Consider the following 9,345-nt stretch of genomic DNA (forward strand, 5'->3'; position numbering starts at 1 on the left):
TTTTTTTTTTTTTTTTTTGTAAATTCAAAGGCATCAAAATTAAAAAGCGAAAAAGGAATTGAAATATTAAAAATGGAGAGGAGGAATCAAATTTCATTATTATTAAAATTTTTTTAATAACTTTTTAAGTAGCCACAAACTAAACGCAAAATATTTTTATTTAACGTACAAAAAACAATCTCAAAACTCAAAAACCAATAAAAAAAAAAAATTATTTACTACGTGAATCGTGCGAGTTTCATTTAAAATTTTTTTTTTTAAATTTCTACTACGCAAATCAAATAAGCAACTGAAAAAAAATTTTTTAAATTTTACCAGACGCGAACCCTTAATATTATTATTGAAAAAAAAGGGAAAAATTCTTTGGATTTTGAAAATTAATTAAATTTAATTAATTAAAAATAATAATTATTAAACGATGGAAAAGTATTATCAGATGTTTTCTTATCGGTCAAACATTCTCCCTTTTCAAAATTTTACCTTTTTTTTTTGTTTAAGGGATAAAAAATATTTTATTTTTTCATAATTTTGTTTTTTTTTTTTTCTCTCTCTCTCTCTCTTTTCATGGAGAAAATGAATAAAAATTTTAAGGTAAGATTTGTTAATAAATATACAAAAAAATTTTTTTTCTGGAAAATAAATAATAATGATGATTTTTGTACACTAAGTAAATAAAAGGTTAATTTAATTTTGTTCCTTTTCATTTTTTTTTGCTTTTGGAAAAGGTTTAAATGTGTTAATACTTAAGTAGTAACTGTTGCGGTTGTAGTTGTTGTTGTTGTTTTCAAAATTGTAGCAGTAGCAATAGTTTTTGTTGTTTTATTATTATCATAATTAGTAGAAATATTAGTAATAGTTGCTGTTGCTCTTCTTTTATTATTATTATTTTCACTTTTAAACACGACAACCTTCTAAATACTTGTCAGAGTTTTTAAAATTTTTTCCAGGTTTCTACTCGATTCCATAGTTCTGCTTCTGCCTTCGAAGAATATGGGACGTCCCACATAGTGCGATTTCCTGGATGGTTTCTTCTTTTAAGTTCTTCAAAATCTTCTTTAAATTTCCTTTTATTAAGTGTGGCATGGCTCCCAGTGCTCCCACGATGACCGGAATCGTTTCTGTCCTTACTTCCCACATCCTATTCAGCCTTGTGTTCGCTTCTTTGGCTGTCTTTGGCTGTTTTTTTCTGCCGGCACGGATACCTCAATTAACTTACACCATTTTTCCGCATTATGCCTGAGGATGATATCCGGTTTGTTGTCTGGCACAGTTCTATCAGTGTGGATTTGTTGATCATATAGACCCTGTCGTAACCGAACCTGCTACATGGACCTGCTGTCGTAACCGGCTTGGAATGTGGTCGTACCAATCTTTGAATAATCCATCCATTCCATATTCGCGACGGATATTCCAGTGGAGATATTGACAAATTTTTTTATTGTGCTTCTCCAGATATTCATCTTTTGCCAATATCGTACAACCGGAAATTAAGTGATCGATTGTTTTCGGCTGCGATTGGCACGTATCATCTTAGCAGACTTTGAGAATTACTTTCTCATAATTATGGGTTCGCAATGTCTTGTGCAGCTGTAATAAACGCTTCCGTTTTAGACTTTAATTTCCCACTTATTATTATTATTATTATTAGAAGTATCAGTAATAGTTGTTGTTGTAGTTGTTGTTTTGATTAATAATAGTAATTGTTATTAATTCAATAATAGTATTAGTAGTATTTGTTGTAGTGGCAAGTAATAAAAAAAGAGAAAAAAGGAAAAATAAGGAAAATTATTTAGTAAAGAAAGATTGATAATTTAGTTTGTTTGATTAACTTTTTCGTCGTTTTTAATCTAAATGAAAAAAATTTTCACGACTCGAACTCAATTATTAACCTCATAACAACTAATTTTATTTGCTTTTGTGAAACCAAAAGATTATAAAATGAATTTAACAAATGAAAACGACAGATTTTTTTTTCTTTCTCTCTCTCTCACTCACTCTTTCTCTCTCTTTGATTCTTCTGTAGCGAATAACCAACAACGTAAAGTCGGTTAATTTCTATGAATTTTCCTTTTGAAAAAAAAATTTTTTTTTTTCGTTTGTTCTTTTTATTGTTTGTTTGTTTTCCCGTTTGTTTATTTGTTTTTTAATACGGGTGTGGACAAAAAAGAAAAAAAATAAAAAAGGAAAGGGGAGGAGGGGGAGGCGGAAAAAATTTCTTTATAATTTACTGTCGTTTTAATTAATGTAATAATAATAATGATAATAAAATACGAAACAAGAATTTTATTTTTTTTCCTTCATTTTCTTTTCTTTTGTTAATAATTAAAATGATGAAATTTTGTTTTTAATTAAATAAATAAAAAAAAAAGAAAATTTTTTATTTAATTTTAAATTGATCAACAAACATTCCAGAATTTAAAAAATTATGAAGAAAAAAAAAAAAATTTCATCATCATTTCCGGTACGATGAGTAAATCGGGGAAAATCAGGGAAAATTTATTTTTTTAAATTATTTATTTTTAATTTGACTTTTTGTTTAAAATAAAAAAGTCTCAAGAATAAAATTAAGGGAGAAAAAAAAACAAAATTTTCCAGCCTCATCCCTTTCCCGATCATTTTCCATTCCAGATTTTTTCCAAACTAATTATTTTTTATTTTCGTCATCATCATCATCATCATCATCAGTAAACCATCCAGTTAAAAAAAAAAAAATTTTCTCTCTCTCGTAAAATAAAAAAAAAACAAATCATTATTATTAATATTATTTATCAAAATCCTTTTTTTTTTTTTTTGACGTTTAGTCGTCGTCGTCGTTGTCGTCTGCTACTGCTGATGTCACCATAATTTTTCCGCATCGAAAAAAAAAAAATTATTAATAATAAAAAATTTTTCATCGTTTTTATATTAAAAAAAACAAAAAAATTTTAAACGAAATTTATTAAATAAGTATTATTATTATTATTATTACTCATTTAATAAAAAATAAATAAATAACTTTCCCTGTCTCTTTCTCTCTCGTTCGGTTCATTAAATTTTATATTTTATTTTATTAATAATAAATAAATAAATAAATAAATTGAAATTTTTATTTTAATTATAATTTTTGTTTATTAAATTTTATTTAACAATGAAAATAAATTATTATTATTATTATTATAAAGAATGAGGGGGGAAGAAAATTAATTAATTGCGGGGAGTGGTGGTGTAATCCTGTAATACCGTAATTCAACTACTCGGAGGCTAGGTATGGAGGATGGTTTAGAGGCGGGGATTCTGGGATTGGATTTCCCACGTTGACTAGGCGTCCCCTAGGGATAAATCTTTAACTTGGATGCCTTGGGGGAGCCCCGAAGTAGCCAGAAGTTGAGTTTGAAAAGGTTAAAAATCTACCCAAAAATCACCGAGTTGAGAGTCGGGGGTTCAAATCTTGGGAGTGGGAGTTTAATTTCAGCTCGTCCAAAAACAAGAGCAGGTCTGTACCTACGAAAAGGAAATAATTGACGTAGAACTCTTTCGGATGCACCGACCCTTGTTCGTGAGGGTGAAACTGGGTACTTGATTCAAATATGGAAAATGCGGAGCCTACATGAAAGGAAGACGGATGAACGAACAACAGGATTTGCTCGCAGAATCTGCGATAGAGGCAGGAACGATGGTAACAAATCGAGACTGTCTCTCAAAGGGTAAAAAAGGGAATGTACCGGGATCTTCCTAGAGTGTGGACCTGATAGTTCTGTTTAGGAGGGGGTTGAGCCTGAAATTTAGGATGCACTCCCACAAACGCCGATCCCACCGGGAAAGAGGACGGTAAAACAGGAGTTTTAGTTGGGTAGTGGTTTTGGCTGAGTCCCCCCACACTCTCCCTGCTACCGGGTGGGAAGGTTAGAGCGAAGTGCATTTCTTCTGGGTTAACAAAAACGCGTACGTCACGAAATAAAAAAAAAGCGCGGGAAAAAAATAAAATATAAAAAGTTATATCAACGACTTCGTTTGTTTATATATATATATATATATTTATTGTTTTTAAACCCGAGAGTGTCATATCAAAACTTTTTCAAAAATATCATTCCAAATAACTTATTTCTTAAACTCAACTCGTAAATAAAACATCATAGAAATTGGAAATAATAATAATAATAATAATAATAATAATAAAACCGAAACAATAAAAAAGAAAAAAATTTTTTTTTCCTAATCATGTAACTGGAAAATAACAAAAAACAAAAAAAATTTATTCCTAAATCTTTTTTTTGTTTCTGGAAAGGAGAGGAAGGAGGGAGGAAGTAAGAAAAAGAAGTTTTTTTTTTTTTTGGAACGTTGTTTATTGGGAATCGTAAAAAAAAAACAAACAAACTCCAGCGTTTAAAATAATGGAAAACAAAAACATAAATTTTCTTTTCGTTTTTTTTATGTTGATATTTTCCATGTGTTATCCAAAAAATTTACCGATAAATTTGATACGTATAAAAAAAAAAAACTGGAAAAATTATGGAAAAATGATTGTATTAGTAATGATCGTGAAATTATCTTTAAAAATTACATCATCATCATTAATTAAACAAATTCATTGAACTGGAAAAAAAAAAAAAAAAATTTTTCCAGTTAAAAAAAAACTTTTTTTTTTTTTTTTAACGTTAACAATATTTATAAAACTGTTGAATTTGTTTTCTCCAGTCAAATTTTTATTTGAATTGAATACGTCATTTCCTTTTAAATTTAATAAATAATAATAATATAAACTCTGGAGAAAAAAATTTATAAGAAAAAAATTTAAAATTCACATTCGAACATGGATTTGAAAAACGAAAAAAAAAATTTTTTTTTCCTTTTTTTCCTCATAAAGTAAATAAATTATTTTTGTCTTCTGCTTTAAAAATTATTTCTATCGTTAATGTTTATTTACTCTGTTCCTTTTTCTTTTTGTTTTTTTTTTTTTAATTAAAATAAAATTTTTAATATTTCCATTCGTTTTTTTTTTTACTTCCAGCAAATGATAATTTATTAGGTAAAAAAAAATTCTCCAGAGATTTAACCGACGCCAAACAGGAAAAAAAATTTTTATTTATTTATTAATATTATTATTATTATTTAAGTATAAATCATTATCGTTAACGTAATGAAAATAATTATTTTTAAAAAATGAAAAACGGGGGGGGGGAGGGGATAAAATTATAACTTCCTGGAAAAAATTTGTTTTTTTTTTTTTGGATTTTCCAAAGAATAAATAGTAAATAAGAAGAAAATTTTTACATTTTATAATTATTATTATTTCGTGAAAAATAATAATGATAATAAAACATCAACGAAGAAAGAAGAAGAAGAAAAAAAGAAAATTTTTTTCCAGTCGAAAAGTTTTTTCTTTTTTCCTAAATTATTTTTTATATAAAAATTATATTAAAAAAAAAAAAAAAGTTTTTAAAAGTTTTTGAAAATTTTTTTTGTTTGTTGCTGTTGTTGTTGTTAATTCCAAAGCTTACGAAAGCTTAATATAAATAAAATATATATCTTAATGTTTTTTTTTGTTTTCCCACACCAGTTTTATTCCAGTTTTCCAAAAAAAAAAAACTGGAAAAAATAGAAAAAAAATTAAAATAAAAAAAAAATTTTCCTCATCAGCGTTTGTTGATGATGCTGGAAAACAATGAACGAATGGAAAAATAATAATAATAATAATAATAATAATGAAATTGATATTTTTACTTAGATGAAATTTTTAGTCGTGAGTTTCCTCTTACCCCCTCCCTTCCCTCCCTCCCCTTCCCAAAAAAAAACATCACTTCCGTTTTCTTCTTTATTTCATTTCCGCCTGATATTTTCTTTATTCTTTTCCAAAAAAAACTAAAATAAAATGGACAAGGGTAAAAAAATAGTTGATAGAAAAATGATTTTACAATTTTTCTTTCAACTTTTTTTTTTTTTTGGCTCTGGAGAAAAATAAAAAAAAAAAAAACGATAAAAATCTTAACGATTTTTATTTTTTTTTATTTTTCCAGAACAAAATTTTTTCCATTACTTTAACAACAACAGAAAAAAAAAAAATTTCATAATTTTTTATTTATATTAACAACGTCTTAAAAAGTTTTCTTTTATTATTATTATTATTACTTTACATTTAACTTTTAATCATCTCATTTTTTTTTTTTTGAAAATTAGTTCCAGAAAAAAATATTTTATCCAAAAACAACCAAAACCGGAAAATTTTAAATTTAACATAGGCAAAAAAAAAGCGAGATAAAATTTTTTTGATTTTTAAAAATAATTTCGAACAATAGAGAATTATATAAAATAATAATAATAATAATAATAATAAGATCTGGAATTCCAAAAAAAAAAATTTTTGTAGAACGGGAAGAGGAAATGATGTTGTTTGTTAAAAATTACAAATCATCTCCTTTTTTTTTTTGTACAAACAATCGAATAAATTCTCCAGTGAATTAATTTTTTTTTCATTCATTCATTCATTCATTCCTTCATTCCTTTATCGATCAATTTTTTTTTTATTTAATTTTTTTTTTTTAAATCTTTGGAATATTCTGGAATAAAATATAATAATCCATTCGTTTTATTCACGGGAGAGAAAATTTATTTTTTTTTCCGACTTTTTTTTCTTCGATGTCGGCGGAAATGCTCGGAATAAAAAAATGGCGATAAATAATAATAATGATAATAATAATAATAATAATTTGATTCTTTCCTTTAAGTAAATAATTAATTGAAAACAAAACAAAAAAACATCGTTAAAATGTTTACCAACTTTACAAAAAAAAAAAATTTGTTTTTTAAATTTATTTTTATTCTTAACTCATTCGAAACTTTTTTTAAACCTTTTTTTTATAGGTTTTTTTAGGTTTCAAATAAGTCATCACAAAAAAAATGATGATAATGACAATGATAATAAAACGGATATAAAACGGTTATTCGTTTATCAACAAGAAAAAAACAAACGAGAGGAAGAAGGACTTTGTTTATGAAAAAATAGAAAGACAACAAAGAATTTTTAAATAAAATGCAGTTATGGTAAATGTTTAAAAAAAAAAAAATAATAATAATAATAATTTTAAAGTGTTTGTTTAAACAATTAAACGAAAATCTTTAATTTAAAATAAATAATAATAATTAAAAAAAATGAAAGAAAAAGAAAATTTTAATAGTAAATCAAACTTTTTTACATCAATCAAATCCTTTTCAAGTTTTTTATTCCCCTTCCCCCACTCCTCCTTCCATCCCCCCCAAAAAAAACAGATCATTAAAAATGAAATATAATTAAGGTGACAAAAATAATAAGCAAAAAAAAAAATTTTTTTCTTTTTAAATTTCAAATTGAATTTTTTTATGCTTTGATCTTCGCCATTTTTTTTTTTTTTGAAATTTTTTCACACTTGATTAATTTTATTATTTCTCACGAAAGAATGAAATGATTTTTATTATTATTATTATTATCATTATTATTATCATCATTACTATTATTATCAGACAATAAAAAAAAAGATGAAAAATGTTTTTTTTTTAATTGAAAATTTGTTGTATATTCAAAACCGTTAAAATTTTTTTCACTTTTTTTTCGTTATTATTATTAAACAAACGAAAATAATAATAATAATTATATCGATCATTTTAAAATTAAATAAACATTAAAAAATGATGATATCTATCTATCTTTCGAGTTCAACGACCCTAAAAAATCTAAAATTTAATCATTATCATCATTTAAAAAAAAAAAATTCAAACGAATATATAAAAAGAGTTAAAAAAAAAAAAAATTTTTCCGAAAAACGATATATTTTTCTTTACTGTTTCCGGTTTCTTTCGTTTCTGCCATATTTTTTTTGGGTTAATGAGAAAAAGAAAATGTATTTTTGTAAATATATTTTATAAAAAAAAAAAAAAAAAACGGATTTTAAAAGTGAACAAATATAGATTTTTTCTTTCTGTTTTTTTAAATTGCTTTTCTTAAAATTGATTTAATACTTTGCAAAACTTTAAGTAATAATAACAGAAACAAATATTAAAATAATATATCATATATATATATATATATATATATGCATACATATAAATAAATAAATATATATATATATATATATATATATATATATATAATCACGTAAAATAAAATATTATTCTCCCCCCCTCTCTCTCTCTCTCTCTCTCTCTTCCTCTCTCTAACATTTTTTCTTTTTTGTTTGCCTTCTTATTATATAAATAAAATGCGGATAATTTTTTTTTATTTAAATAAAATAAAAAAAAACAAATAATAAAAAAAAAAGAATACGTATAAACTTATATATTATCATCATCATCATCATCATCATCATTATTATTATTATTATTATTTTAAAAATAAAAAAAATTACGGCGTCGTATAAAAAAAAAAAAAAATTTAAAAACATTATTTATTATTTTAATAATAAAAAAAATATATTTATATATATAAAAAATTCGTTTTTTTCGCAATAAAGTTTTTTGTTTTATTTTGATTTTAAAAATAAACGTGGAAGGAAAATGGCGCGCGCGAAAGGGTAAAACGTCGCGCACTAATTACACTTTTGCCAACCGTTTTTTTCCCTCCCACCAAACTTCAATCGTATCGCTTTTATTTATTTATTTAAAAAAAAAATTCGTTTTAGTTATTGATAACTTATCAATTTATTTAAAACGAATAAATATGTTTAAAAAAAATTAAAATTATGAAATGTGTGCGTGCGTGTGAATCGCAAGAGAAAAATATAAATAAATAAACAAAATGTTTTGCGCGCGCATTTTTTTCCCGCGTCACGATTTTAAAAATTAGAACGTCGTCGATTTCAGTACAAAACAAAAAAAAAAAAATTTCCACAGCGATTAAACGTTTCTTTCCTTTTTTTTTTTTTTGTTTATAAATCGAATTAAAATAAAAAAAAATCCCGGATAAAAATAATCGATTCAGCTCGAATTTTATTCACGTGTAAGAAAAAAAATAAATAAATAAATAAATAAAATGAAAAATTCTCGTTTTCCTTTCGTTTTAGTTTTCGTTTATTTATTTATTATTAAATACGGTTAGGATAAAACTTTTAAATCAATTAATAAAAATTATTTCTTCAATATTTAATTAAATAAATTTTTTTTTTTTTTTAGTTATATCAGCAAAACCGCAAACCGCATGAATTAGTAAAAAAAAAAAAAAAGATTAAAAAAAATTTTGTTATTATTTCTTCTTATTTTAGATTTATGTATTCGGGGTTAATGATAATAATAATAATTATTACATGTTTTCCTTATTTATCAATAAAATTTTAACGTGTAATTTTATTAAAAAAATATGTTTTTAAAAATGTGTTCGTGTTGCTCTTACACTCACGCACA

This window comes from Pediculus humanus, genomic scaffold (genome assembly GCF_000006295.1).
Source record: "Pediculus humanus corporis 1103172107430 genomic scaffold, whole genome shotgun sequence".
In the NCBI taxonomy this organism is placed as follows: Eukaryota; Metazoa; Arthropoda; class Insecta; order Psocodea; family Pediculidae; genus Pediculus; species Pediculus humanus.